We start from the raw sequence: 15,121 nt of genomic DNA, 5'->3' as shown, positions 1-15,121 counted from the left end.
CAGGATATAATTGCTTAAAACGTTTAGAAGGAGTAAATGAATTACCCAATTTATCCCATTCTTTGGAAATTACTGCAGAAATAGCATTAGGTACAGGAAAAACTTCTGGAATAACCACAGGAGATTTAAAGACCTTATCTAAACGTTTAGAATTAGTATCAAGAGGACCAGAATTCTCTATTTCTAAAGCAATTAGTACTTCTTTAAGTAAAGAACGAATAAATTCCATTTTAAATAAATATGAAGATTTATCAGCATCAATCTCTGAGACAGAATCCTCTGAACCAGAAGAGTCATCAGAATCAGAATGATGATGTTCATTTAAAAATTCATCTGTAGGGAGAGAAGTTTTAAAAGATTTTTTACGTTTACTAGAAGGAGAAATAACAGACATAGCCTTCTTTATGGATTCAGAAACAAAATCTCTTATGTTATCAGGAACATTCTGCACCTTAGATGTTGAAGGAACTGCAACAGGCAATGGTACTTTACTAAAGGAAATATTATCTGCATTAACAAGTTTGTCATGACAATTAATACAAACAACAGCCGGAGGAATAGCTACCAAAAGTTTACAGCAGATACACTTAGCTTTGGTAGATCCAGCACTAGACAGCGATTTTCCTGTAGTATCTTCTGACTCAGATGCAACGTGAGACATCTTGCAATATGTAAGAGAAAAAACAACATATAAAGCAAAATTGATCAAATTCCTTAAATGACAGTTTCAGGAATGGGAAAAAATGCCAAAGAACAAGCTTCTAGCAACCAGAAGCAATGAAAAAAAGAGACTGAAATAATGTGGAGACAAAAGCGACGCCCATATTTTTTAGCGCCAAATCAGACGCCCACATTATTTGGCGCCTAAATGCTTTTGGCGCCAAAAATGACGCCACATCCGGAACGCCGACATTTTTGGCGCAAAATAACGTCAAAAAATGACGCAACTTCCGGCGACACGTATGACGCCGGAAACGGAAAATAATTTTTTGCGCCAAAAAAGTCCGCGCCAAGAATGACGCAATAAAATGAAGCATTTTCAGCCCCCGCGAGCCTAACAGCCCACAGGGAAACAAAAGTCAAATTTTTAAGGTAAGAAAAAATGATTGAATCAAATGAATTATCCCAAATATGAAACTGACTGTCTGAAAATAAGGAATGTTGAACAAGGCAAATAAATGTTTGAATACATATATTTAGAACTTTATAAATAAAGTGCCCAACCATAGCTTAGAGTGTCACAGAAAATAAGATTTACTTACCCCAGGACACTCATCTACATGTTTGTAGAAAGCCAAACCAGTACTGAAACGAAAATCAGCAGAGGTAATGGTATATAAATAAGAGTATATCGTCGATCTGAAAAGGGAGGTAAGAGATGAATCTCTACGACCGATAACAGAGAACCTATGAAATAGACCCCGTAGAAGGAGATCACTGCATTCAAATAGGCAATACTCTCCTCACATCCCTCTGACATTCACTGTACTCTGAGAGGAAAACCGGGCTCCAACTTGCTGCGGAGCGCATATCAACGTAGAATCTAGCACAAACTTACTTCACCACCTCCATCGGAGGCAAAGTTTGTAAAACTGAATTGTGGGTGTGGTGAGGGGTGTATTTATAGGCATTTTGAGGTTTGGGAAACTTTGCCCCTCCTGGTAGGAATGTATATCCCATACGTCACTAGCTCATGGACTCTTGCTAATTACATGAAAGAAAGCTGCTGGTGCAATGCTGAATACGGAGAGCATATTGCTCTCTGCATTCAGCGATGTCTGTCGGACCTGATCCGCACTGTCAGATCAGGACCGACAGACCTTTGATAAATAGGCCTCTATTTCTTTATGTAAACATATACAGTTTTAGAGTATCACAGCTGCAAGCAGTTCTGTCCAATCTCAGTCCATTATGTGGCCCTCTAATAAATTTAATCGGGTTCATGTCTCCAAACTACACACTGAAAATAAACATATGGCCTCAAGAAAACCTAAACTGACACAGCCTACGTATGAATGTATTTATATTTCTTTCATACAGGTGGTAAAAGTCCACAATCCATTACTTCTGGGAATACTATATTTTTATTATTTGGCACTCTATAAGCCTCTTTGGTTATTTTATTATATATTGGTTATATATGTACTGTATATTGCCTTGGGACAGTTTTATATTTTTTGGTAATTCCCCTTTAAAAAACCTTTTTTATGTTTTTTAAACAAATGTGAAGTTCCTACATTTTTTTATTTATTTTTTTATTGAGGAAAAAAATAATTTACAATACAGAATGAAAGCAGTAGGTTAAATATTCACAGCATATCCAATCTGGATTATACAATAAAGGTTACATTCCTCATCCATACCCCTTATTCAATGAAAAGGGTCTCTTTTGGACCCTTTGAGCTGTATTAGTCTGAATCCAGGGGGTTAATTATAAACAGAAAAGAAAATAAACACACACAGAAAAATTGCATCTAAAGAAGAGTAACAAAGTTGTTTAGATTATTTAGATGCCTAAGCCAAAACTGGGCAGACTTGTAGTGCATAACTCATAAATGTATACTTTTTTAAAATTATTATTGTTATTGTGCAAACAAAACGTGAAACCTACTAAAGGTTAACTTGGTATATACTGTACATCCTAACTTTGTTGTCATACGCAACTGTACATGTTTGATCCCAACATAATTGTGTAGAACACACCAGGGTTATTTGGATATAGGTAGTTTCCAGTTTTGCAAAAAGCTTAAATAAAATCAGTGTATTGAATCTCCATTAATTGGCTGCTCTCACTACCGTACCTTGAAATGGTTATTGTTTTTGTCCTACCAACGGGCCCGACCGCTGACCACAAGAGGGACTTCTGTGTTATCTCTACCTTATGAGTAGGAGCTATGGCACTATTATTATTGAAACCACTACTTTATCCTTGTAATGAAAGGTGTCTCCCTGGGAGCCCCCCACTAACCCCCTCAAGAAACATGAAATTATATTCAGGGATATTGTGGAAATAGCAGTACCTGTTATATGAGAGTAATAAGTACAATCCTGGAGTCTATATGTTCCTTAAGGTAGGATGAAAAATAAATGTGAGATCTGATGTTACAAAGCATAGTCTAAGGAAAAATAAAGTGTTAAACATACAAAACCTATTTAAACAGTTCTAGGGAAACAAGCAAACTGAGCTACGAAGTGTATTGCTAAACGGAACAGTTTAAGACCTGGTAGTTCTAAGTCCTTACTAAGCTGTCTACGGAGGTCTAAATAGTGTATCAGGAGCCGACAGTCCATTAAGGATCCACCCGTCTGGGCTATGAGAAGAGTCCTGCAGCAAAAGTAAAGTCTTGTACGATCTGGTTAGTGAGGAGCCGACAGATACTTTATGTGTCGTGGAGATGTTTGCAGTAATCTGGGAGTCCCCCCCAAGCTCCCAAAAGGGCATAACACTCAATGCTTTTTCATCAGTCGGCAAAGTCCCACAGGCCATTTCGGCAGATCTTGAAGGCAGCAGCATGGCATCATGTGGAATTGTCGTGGTGTTGCATGGCTTTCTAGAAGCTGAATTAAAGGGACAGTAAACACCAGAATTTTTATTGTTTAAAAAGATAGGTAATCCCTTTATTACCAATTCCCCAATTTTGCATAACCAACACAGGTATAATAATATACTTTTTACCTCTGTGATTACCTTGTATCTATGCCTATGCAAACTGCCCCCTTATTTCAGTTCTTTTGACAGACTTGCAGTTTTAGCCAATCAGTGCTAACTCCTAGGGAGCTTCACGTGCCTGAGCTCAATGTTATCTATATGAAAAACATGAACTAACGCCCTCTAGTGGTAAAAACTGTCAAAATGCTTTCAGATTAGAGGCAGTCTTCAAGGTCTAAGAAATTAGCACACGAACCTCCTAGATTTAGCTTTCAACTAAGAATACCAAAAGAACAAAGCAAAATCGGTAATAAAAGTAAATTGGAAAGTTGTTTAAAATTACAGGCTCTATTTAAATCATGAAAGATTTTTTTTACTTTACTGTCCCTTTAACAATTTTAGCTGAGGTATGTGAAGGGTCTTCTGTTGAATGCTGCCCAAGGGCATGCATCCTTCAGGTGTATGGTGAAGGACGGTATGCATCCTTCAGGTGTATGGTGGTCATAAACTGTCCTTCCTGAACCAGAGGAAGGATTGACCTTATTGTCTTCATTTTTAAAGAGGGAACACTCAGAAACTTGTTTAGGCACTTTAAGTCCAGAATTGGACGAAAAGTTCCCTCCTTTTTTGGAACCACGAAAAGGTTTGAATAAAACCCCAAACCTCTTTCTGCTGTAGGTACTGGGACAATTACTCCTAGAAAGGAGAGATCAAGTACGCAACCTAAAAAGGCAGTTCTCTTTTCTGGTCTTGTAGACAGTCTGGAGAGTAGGAATCTGCCTCATGGTGGATGAGATTTAAATCCTATCTGGTATCCTTGAGAAACAACCTCCAGGACCCAAGGATCCTGTACATCCTGAAACCATCAGCTGAAAAAAAGAGACAGTCTGTCCTGTATCGGGGGTCGCTGCTTCATGCCGTTTTGTTCTCGGAGGGCTTCTTAGTCTGTTTGGACCAGGAGTGAGCTGGTTTCCAAGAACTCTTGGGCTGCTCGGACTTGGATGAGGATTGCTGACATTGAAATTTGTCAGAACGAAAATTGGACAATTGCTGTCCCTTAGGCCTATTCTTCTTATCCTGCGGTAGGAAGGCACCCTTCCCTCCGATAACTGTAGAAATAATGGAGTCCAGCCCTGGACCGAATAAAATCTTCCCCTTGAAAGGAAGAGAAAGGAGCCTGACCAATTCGCAGACCAAGACTTCAACCAGAGAGCCCGGCGGGGTAGGACCGCAAAGCATTTAGGCAAATAATCTGCACATTCGCGTCACAGATGAATAAGTTAGCAATTCTCAGAGATTTAATTCTCTCCTGAATATCTTCGAGGGAAGTCTCCTCCACAATGAGCTCTGACAGAGAGTCGCACCAGTAGGTCGCTCCTCCAGCAACCGCAGCTACAGCTGCCGCCGGTTGAAATAAAAACCTTGTATGTTGAAACATCTTCCTCAGAAAAGTTTCCATTTTCTTATCCATAGGCTCTCTAAAAGAAGAACTATCCTCCAGAGTGATAGTAGTACGCTTAGCGTAGAAATAGCGCCATCCAACTTAGGGATGGAGCCCCACAAATCTAATTGAGAGTCAGGGACCGAGAATAAATTCTTAAAGGTAGACAAGGGGGAAAAAGAAGTTCCTATTCTTTCCCATTCATTACTAATAATGTTTGTCATCTTAACTGGCACAGGAAAAGTCAGAGGGACCTTTCTGTCTTCATAAACTCTGTCTAATTTAGGTAGTTTAGGTTCCTCAGGGAGTTTAGCCTCTGGAACCTCTAGCGTAGACAGAACTTCCTTTAACAAAAAACCTCCTTTAATAAAAAACGCAGATGCACAATTTTAAATCTAAAGGAGAGTTCCTCCGTTGAAGGAGGTTTAGAAACTGAAGTCTCCGACTCAGAAAGTTCACCCTCTGAAGCTACAGAGGTTAACTCATCACCTCCTAGACCCAGACAGCTAACAGTGAAAATGCTCTCCTTAGGAGTGATGTCCTCAGCAGGATCATAGGAAAATGAAAAGACTGCACCCGGCCACGTGGTGCGTAGGACAGGACTTCCCCTGCTATGAAAAATGTGCTAAGCTATTAAGAGCTGTGCAACACTAAAAAATGAAATTGAAACATGTCTGTTCCAAGCCAAAAGCACACAGTCTATGAGCCCCAAAAAACTCTCACATAAAAGCAGTTATAAATAACCCCTTGCTGTTCAAATAATCTCCCTGAAGGAGATATTAACCCTTGATCCTATTGAGGCATAAAGGAGCCACACTGTGACCCTGTATAGTAAAAGACAATATATTAAAACGGTCTTACCCTCCAGGATCCATGCTGTGGAACAGGCACAGCCTCTCAAGTGTGACAGTCTTGCAGCGACGCTCTGACAAAATTGAGTGTGTAACAGCAAGCAGTGAAACTCGTCAACACCGATTGCTGTTAGGCGAACATCTGGATGGGTTCTCAGAAAAAATTTCCCTGCATCTCCAGACTCTAACCTTCATCAATACTCTCACTGAGAGGTTGACATGATTACTTAAAACGCCAGTCCTTTCTTGAAGGGAACATACCCATTACAGGACTATCCAAATCTTCTGCCACTTCTCTGCCACCTCCTATAGTCACGAAAGGCAAAGAATGACTGGGGAATAGGGGAAGTGGGAGGGATATTTAAGCTTTTGGCTGGGGTGTCTTTGCCTCCTCCTGGTGGCCAGGTGTTGTATTTCCCATCAGTAAGGAATGAAGTTGTGGCCTCTCCCTGCCTTATGGAAGGAAATGTATTCTTTACTGACTTCTAAAATTGAGTTTTGGAAAGCTGTTCCCAAAGTTGATGGGGCTTTTTCTACTTTGGCTAAACATACTACTATTGCCTTGCTTTTAGAAGACACTTTAGATAGGAAGTTAGAATCCTCCCATAGGAAGCAGGATATATTTTTAGATCAGCAGTTTGCTGTTTCTTCCTTTTCTGGGCAGTTTTCTGAAGAATCTGCTAGTAAAGATTTTTTAAACCATTAGGAGTTGCTTAAATGACCACTAAACACAAAATAATTGCATTATCAACAAATCCATAGTAAAACAACAATGCAAAAGCACTGTTTGCATTTATTAGAAAAAAAAAATCTACTACTCATTTGAAATTCAGTTACTTTCATTCTCCTTCCTCATCCATCATGTGACAGTCTTCAGCCAATCTCAAAATGCATATACGTATACCCTGTGAATCTTGCATTTGCTCAGTAGGAGCTGGTGCCTCAGAATGTGTGCATATAAAAAGATTGTGCACATTTAGAAAATGGAAGTGAATTGGAAAGTTGTTTAAAATGGTGTGTTCTATCATGAAAGTTTAATTATGACTTGATTGTCCCTTTAAATGTGCTAATGATTAAATTTGTGATGCTTTTTTAGATATAATTAAGATTAATGCTAAAAGTATGTCTTTGGGAGTTCTTTCCAGAAGGACTTTATGGTTAAAATCTTGGTCTGCTGATTTGGCATCTAAATTGAGGCTTTTATCTCATTCTTTTCAGGGAAAGATGTTGTTTGGTTCTGGTTTGGATTCTATTATATCTACTGTGACTGGAGGTAAAGGGGCTTTTCTTCCTCAGGATAAGAAGTCCAAAGGTAAATTTAAAGCTCCAAAATGTTTTTGTCCCTTTCATCAGAACAAGACACAGAAATCCGATTCCTCCGTTCAGAAATAAGTTCAAACTGGAACAAGTCTAAGCAGTCCAAGGTTATGCCTTTTTCAGTAAGCTTTGTTTATGTCTGTTCAGGATCCCTGGGTTCTAAATGTAGTCTCTCAGGGTTATAGAATAGGTTTCAGAACAGGGCCTCACAGGGTTGTGGGTTTTTTGGTTCAATGTTCCGAGAAATCCAGTGATGGCTCAGGCCTTTTTTTAGTCAGTTTCAGATCTAGAATCTATGGAAGTAATTGTTCCTGTTCCATTGTTGGAACAGGGAATGGGGTTTTACTCCAACCCTTTTCATTGTTCCTGAGAAGAAGGGAACGTTTAGACCAGTTCTGGATCTAAAGGCTCTGAACAGATTTCTAAGAGTTTCTACTTTCAAATTGGAGACTATTCTGCCTTTTGTTCAGCAAGGTCAGTTTAAGTCCACAATAGTTTAAAGGATGCTTACTTTCATTTTCCTATTCACAGAGAACATTATCAATTTGTAAGGTTTGCCTTTCTGGACAAGGATTTTCAGTTTGTTGCTCTATCATTTGGTCTGGCTACAGCTCCGAGAATATTCTCAAAGGCTCTGGGTAACCTTTCGTGTGTGATCGCAGTATTAACTTAATTGGACGATTTCTTGGTTCTATCTCCATCTTTTGTTGTTCCTTCAGAAATATGGTTGGAAAGTTATTTTTCCAAAGTTTTCCGGTTTTCTAATACAAAGATTATTAGTTTGTTTTCTGGGGTTCAGATAGATTCAGTTTCCATGAGACTTTCTTTGACAAATAAAAGAAGGCTGAAGTTAGTGTCAACTTGTCTTAACCTTCAACCTCTTTGTATGGAGGTGTTGGGTCTCATGATTGTGGCTTTGGGTGCTATTCTGTTTGCTCATTTCCACATGAGGCCTCTTCAGCTGTCTATTCTTCAGGAATGGTGCAGACATCATACCTAACTGTCTTAAATAATTCATCTAAATTTTAGAACAAGTCAGTCTCTGTCTTGGTGACTGGATAATCTAGTTATTATGCAGGGGGCTTCTTTTGTTTGCCCTACTTGGTCTGTGATCACTAAAGATGCAAGTCTTTCAGGTTGGGGGTGTCTGGGAGTCTCAGAGAGCAGAAGAGATTTGGTCTACTCGAGAGGCGAGATTACCAACAAATTGCTGTCTATTTTCTGCTGTTCATATTCCAGGAGTGGACAACTGGGAAGCGGATTTTCTCAGCCGTCAGTCTCTGTATCTAGGAGAATGGTCTCTCCATCTGGATATTTTTAATCAGATAGTGGATCTTTGAGGTCTCCTAGAGATAGATCTAATGGCTTCTTGGTTGAACCAAAAACTTCCCAGGTACTGTGTGAGGTCCAAGAATTTTCAAGCAGTGTTTGTGGATGCTCTAGTGTCTCCATGAACATTTCAACTAGCCAATGTTTTTTCACCTCTGCTTTCCAGAATGATTTCCCGAATCAGGCAAGTGGAGGCATTGACTCAGGCAAGAGGAGGCACCAGTAATTCTGATTGCTCCGGCATGGTTTAGCAGAATTTGGTATACAGATCTAGTTCACTTGTCCAGTTGTCCTCCTTGGCCATTTCCTCTGCATCCAGGCCTTCTGTCTCAAGGCCCGTTTTTCCATCCGGATCTCAAGTCTCTAAGCTTGATGGCATAGAGATTGAACGGTAAGTTCTTACGCAGAGAGGGTTTTTGGATTCTGTTATTGAAACTCTGATACAGGCTCATAAGTCTGTGAACAGGAAGATTTATCATAAGGTCTGGAGGGCCTTCATTTCTTGGTGTTTTAATCACCTTTTTCCTGGAATTCTTTTAGAATTCCTAGGATTCTGCAGTTTTAACAGGGTGGTGTGGATAAAGTTTTATCCACCAGTTCTTTCAAGGGTCAGATTTCTGCTCTTTTAGTTTTGTTCCACAAGAAGATTGCTAATGTGCCTGACATTCATGGTTTTGTTCAGCCTTTTTCCAGAATTAAACCAGAATCTAAATTTGATTTTGAAGATTGTGCAAGTTTCTCCATTTGATCCTAAGCATAAAATTGATATTAAGCTGATTTCTTGGAAGGTTTTGATTATTTTGGCAATCTCTTCTTCTAGAAGAGTCTCTGAATTATATGCTCTTTCATGCGATCCTCCTTATTTTGTGTTTCATCAGGATAAGGCAGTTTTACAGACCAAATTTTATTTCTTACCTAAGGGTGTGTGTTTAGGCAATATAAGTCTGGAAATTGTTGAACCTTTTTTGTGTCCTAATCTCAAGAATTCTTTGGAGAAACTTCTTAATAATTTGGATGTTGTTAGAGCATTGAAGTATTATGCTGATGCTACTAAGGATTTCAGACAAACTTCCAGTTTGTTTGTTCATTTTTCTGGTTTCAGGAAACGGTGGAATATTACTGCTGTTTCTTTGGCTTTATGGTTGAAGCTTTTGATCCATAAGGCTAACTTGGAGGCAAGTCAGCCTCCATTTAAAAGGATTACTGCTCATTCTACTAGATCAGTTGCCACTTCTTAGGCTTTTAAAGTGAAAGTAAAGTTTCACATATTAGTATACACTATTGTATTAGTCATAGTTTAAATAAATAAATCGCTAACTTTTTTCCCCCAATACATTATCTATTTATATAACAAACTTGTTTTATTTATCTCTTCCATTATGATCCTGACTCCTCCTAATAGACACTTCCTTATTTTAGAGTGAGTGACGTATAGAGCGGTCCCACCCGCTCTATACTTGTCTACAAACTGCGTTCACGAGGATCTAATTCACCTGCGCATGCGCATAGCGGCGACTACTTTCACTGATTTAAGTGTAATAACATGGTAATAACATCGTTACTTACTTTAAATGAATTTTAAATAAAATGTGGAGCCCGTCAGGATTAGTGCCGTATGAAGAAATACATGCATTATGCCGGCTATTCAATAATATAAATAGGCATGCGCGAAACGGGAGCGCGCTTGTCTTGCGAGCCAAGAAAATATTTCTGAACGCATGCGCAGATCATCCAGGAGTCGGATGACGTAGATTGACGGCCGCCTAACGGCCAGAATTTTAATAGGCTGCTAGAAAAACGTGACCGGACATAAAAAAGAAATAATAAAGGACGGGTTGAATTTACGAAGCGAAAACAAGTAAGTATAAACAGCGAAAACTCAGTTTATACTAACAATTGAAAAAAAGTGATGAATGAAACTACTATTCAATTAGGGCAACAATTATAATTAGATATTGAAATCAAGTCAACTTTACCTTCACTTTAAGTAGGGATAGACTGATATAGTTTTTTCAGGGCCGATGCCGATACCGATTATTAGCTGCCTTTTAGGCAGATAACCGATAACAGGGGCCAATATTCTGTACATTTAAAGTTTTGAAAAATCAACACAATTTCTACACAAATCTGGTATAAACTGAAAATGTTTATTAAAATTTTAAACGTTAAAAGTAAACAACTGTGAAAAATAAAGTGCTTGAAAATGAACTTATTAAATGGCTTCCCAAAACAGAGAAAATGGCATAAATACCTTTAAACTGCACGCTGATATAAAATTAAATGTAAGTCACTACTGCAAAGCTAGACACTGCACAATGTATTCAATACTCCTAGTTAAGTAGAACAACATAATAGTGCAGGAAGCATAACATTTCAGCATGTTCTCCTGTTAAACGGCTTCTGCTTTTTTTCATATATTGCTGCCACTTCACTATAAAACACGCTCACTTGGTACACTTTACAGATAAGGGTTAAAAGTAAAGTAAAAAAATATTTATACTGCCACTTGACAGGGAAAGAAAGGACATGCTGGAATATCAGTTCTAGATTTATTTATTTATTTGCTTTAATTTTTATTATGCTCATATGTTTACTGGATTGCAAATACCTTCCCTGGTACTGAGTAGTGGACTATAAGTTTCTTTATTATGTCACTTATGGGCAGTTTTATACATGTGTAACAGCGCCACCTAATGATCATAGCATTTTTATTTATTGCTAGAGAGTCTCCTATACTGCATAGCTTTCTACTCAAGGTTTGGTGTGTGCCTGAACTATTATTTTTTTTAATGTTTTTTTCTATGCCCATCAAAGGGGAAAATAAAATATTTAAATAAAAAATTGTCAAATATTGCAGCTATAGTGAAATGTTTTTTAAATATATAAAATGTATCAGAATGCAGTAAATAATGTTCTATTTCTGACAGCAATTAGCAAGCAGATTGATATTATGAATTGCTGACCCCTATGAGCAAAAAGTAATTTAGCTCTGTGTACTTAAGGGAAACTATGTCATTTTAAGTGCCACTTAAAGATCACATTTTCCATTTCACAAATAATATATGTTTGCTTATGCAAGTACATCTACAGGCCTGCCATTGGGGGTATGGCAGTTGGTAAATGAGCTCCTAGGAACACCTGGGCTTGGACTCTTATCAGTGCTATTTATTATTAGATGCTATGCAATGTCCAGCTCAAATGTGCTATCAGGCTGCAAAACCAAGATGTAGTGCATCACTACATCTGATAATAGAATCCAAGCTCAGTTACCAACTACCATACCCCTCAATGACAGGCCAGTAGATGGACTTACATTAACAAACATAGATGATTAGTGTCACTTAAAACTACATAGTTTCCCTGAAGTACAAAGATTTAAATTACTTTTGATTTGCTCCATATCAGTAATATCGGCAATACCAGCAATATCGGTGCGTTTCTGACCGATTATTTCAGAAATTCTGAATATCGGATGACCCCTACTTTTAAGAATGAGGCTTCAGTTGACCAAATTTGCAAGGCAGCTACTTGGTCGTCTTTCATTCTTTTATTAAATTCTACCATTTTTACGTTTTTTGCTTCTTCTGAGACAGCCTTTGGAAGGAAAGTCCGTCAAGCTGTTTTCCCAGCTTGATTTATTTCTGTCTTGGTTATTTATAATTGCATTAACAAAAAAACTGTTTTGCCCTTTGGGTTTTTTTGGGTTGTGAATTTAGTTTCTGGGTGAAAAAAAAGCTGTTCTTTTTATTCTGCCCTTTATGTCTTGTTACTCATGCTTTATGCTTACTATATTTTATTTATGGTGGTGAGAGTCCAAGCATAAATTGTGTATTTGTGGATGACATTGTTAAACCCCCCTAACATTTCAGGTCTTGCCCCCCCCCCCCCCCTTCTTGGGTTTAGACTTGAAGTAACTTTCTTTAAAAGGCTTTAAAAAAAATCATAAGTTATGTAAGAGTTTCCTGTCTCAAGAGTTAAATGTGTAATATTAAAATGAACCCTTACTCGGCTATTTTAACTTAAGCAAACATCATTGTTGAAAAGTCCAGATATAAATTAACTACATATTTCCAGGTCACAGAATAAAACAGTGTGTGTTTTAAAATGAGAAAACTATTTAATGGGCCTTCCTGTTGCAACGGGAAAAAAAAGGTTAAAGGCAAGAGCGTACACACAGCCGAGATGAAAGTGAGAAACTAGTTGTGCAATAAAAGCTTAGAGGAGCATCAAGACAAAGAACCAGCAAGCACTGGGGGGTTATTTGATACTTTGCACAGCTATCTGCAGAACAATAGGTCTCTATTTAATACACTTATTTCCCTGCTTTGTAACAATAAAGAAAATCTAAAAACCATAACCTGACTCCCCCTTATTTAATAATGCCACAAGCATCTATGCACGTCAGGTTGAAAAGCAACACAAAATATTGTTTAAAACTATTAAATAGAAGTAAAAATGTGGAACATGGTAAGAGACAGCTCTAACTCTCTGCAAATTGTTACCTTGGCTTATTGTTTCCCATGGATATGAATGGGTGCTTTGTTTTGCTCTCAGTTGTGTGTAATTCACTTGGCAAGCGGCCATATTGTTTCCCCTAGACATGACAGCTCTGTACCATTTAAAGGAGTGTATCTTGGTTACTAAGGGGTATCTGGAGCTGAAAACAAAATAGGACCACACCAGGGTGTCCCTTTCATTAGAATATTTTACATTTTATACCAAACTTTGCTCAACAAAGCACAGTAGTGATTACTGAAATGGATGTTTATTTTCCTGCTAAGGCTTGGAAGTCTTGGGTTCTTATCAATAGGACGTGTATATATCTTAACTGGAAAAACATTTTCAAATTTACCTCTTTAGAATACAAAAATGTACTAATTTCTAACAATTTACAGTATGAATACAGCTTTACTGTGGTCAATTTTCAAGTGGGTAAACTAAAAGGCCACTGTATTTTTAAATAGAAACAGGCAAACACAAGTAGTTCTGTTCCTTAACAGAGACTGGGCTGTTCGCAGTAACGCTGGGCTTTTCTTTAGGCTGAAAAACCTCTATGGTGTCATCAAATAGCACTTGCAGCAGAAACATTTACTTTAGGCTGACTAAACTGGAAAAAAAACAGAACTTTACAAATATACTCTTGTAACCAGTTAAGTTATATATAGCAAACAATCTTCTGCCAAAGTACATATGAATTCTCTAAATGTCTACATATGGCAAACAAATTATATATATATATATATATATATATATATATATATATATATATATATATATATATATATATATATATATACACAGTGGATATAAAAAGTCTACACACCCCTGTTAAAATGGCAGGTTTCTGTGATGTAGAAAAATGAGACAAAGATAAATCATTTCAGAACTTTTTCCACCTTTAATGTGACCTATAAACTATGCAACTCAATTGAAAAACAAGCTGAAATCTTTTAGGTGAAGGGAAGTAAAAATAATATGGCTGCATAAGTGTGCACACCCTTAAACTAATACTTTGTTGAAGCAACTTTTGATCTTATTACAGCACTCTTTTGGGGTATGAGTATATCAGCATGGCACATCTTGACTTGGCAAGATTTGCCCACTCTTCTTTGCAAAAACACTGCAAATCTGTCAGATTGCGAGGGCATCTCCTGTGCACAGCCCTCTTCAGATCACCCCACAGATTTTCGATTGGATTCAGGTCTGGGCTCTGGCTGGGCCATTCCAAAACTTTGATCTTCTTCTGGTGAAGCCATTCCTTTGTTGATTTGGATGTATGCTTTGGGTCGTTGTCATGCTGAAAGATGAAGTTCCTCTTCATGTTCAGCTTTCTAGCAGTAGCATGAAGGTTTTGTGCCAATATTGTCTGGTATTTGGAACTATTCATAATTCCCTCAACCATGAATAAGGTCCCAGTTCCAGCTGAAGAAAAACAGCCCCAAAGCATGATGCTGCCACCACCATGCTTCACTGTGGGTATGGTGTTCTTTTGGTGATATGCAGTGTTGTTTTTGCGCCAAACATATCTTTTGGAATTATTGCCAAAAAGTTCAACCTTGCTTTCATCAGACCATAACACCTTTTCTCACATGCTTTTGGGAGACTTCAGATGTGTTTTTGCTAAATTTAGCTGGGCTTGGATGTTTTTCTTCGTAAGAAAAGGCTTCCGTCTTGTCGTCTACCCCAAAGCCCAAACATATGAAGAATACGGGAGATTGTTTTCACATGTACCACACAGCCAGTACTTGCCAGATATTCCAGCTCCTTTAATGTTGCTGTAGGCCTCTTGGTAGCCTCCCAGACCAGTTTTCTTCTCGTCTTTTCCTCAATTTTGGAGGGACATCCAGTTCTTGGTAATGTCATTGTTGTGCCATATGTTCTCCACTTGATGATGACTGTCTTCACTGTGTTCCATGGTATATCTAATGTCTTGGAAATTCTTTTGTACCCTTCTCCTGACTGATACCTTTTAACAATGAGATCCCTCTGATGCTTTGGAAGCTCTCTGCGGACCATGGCTTTTGTGTAGGACGC

The 15,121-nt window shown here is 38.1% G+C and overlaps 1 protein-coding gene across 4 annotated transcripts in view; it reads right to left on the bottom strand.

Moving 5' to 3' along the window:
• The window catches only part of KIF21A (kinesin family member 21A), a 537,130-nt gene that overhangs the window by 414,097 nt on the left and 107,912 nt on the right, over positions 1 to 15,121 (bottom strand). The gene's annotated exons all lie outside the window — the stretch shown is intronic.

This window comes from Bombina bombina, chromosome 6 (assembly GCF_027579735.1).
Source record: "Bombina bombina isolate aBomBom1 chromosome 6, aBomBom1.pri, whole genome shotgun sequence".
NCBI classification, from domain to species: domain Eukaryota; kingdom Metazoa; phylum Chordata; class Amphibia; order Anura; family Bombinatoridae; genus Bombina; species Bombina bombina.
Note: the sequence above shows the minus strand (reverse complement) of the source record. Positions and strands in the feature narration are given on the sequence as shown.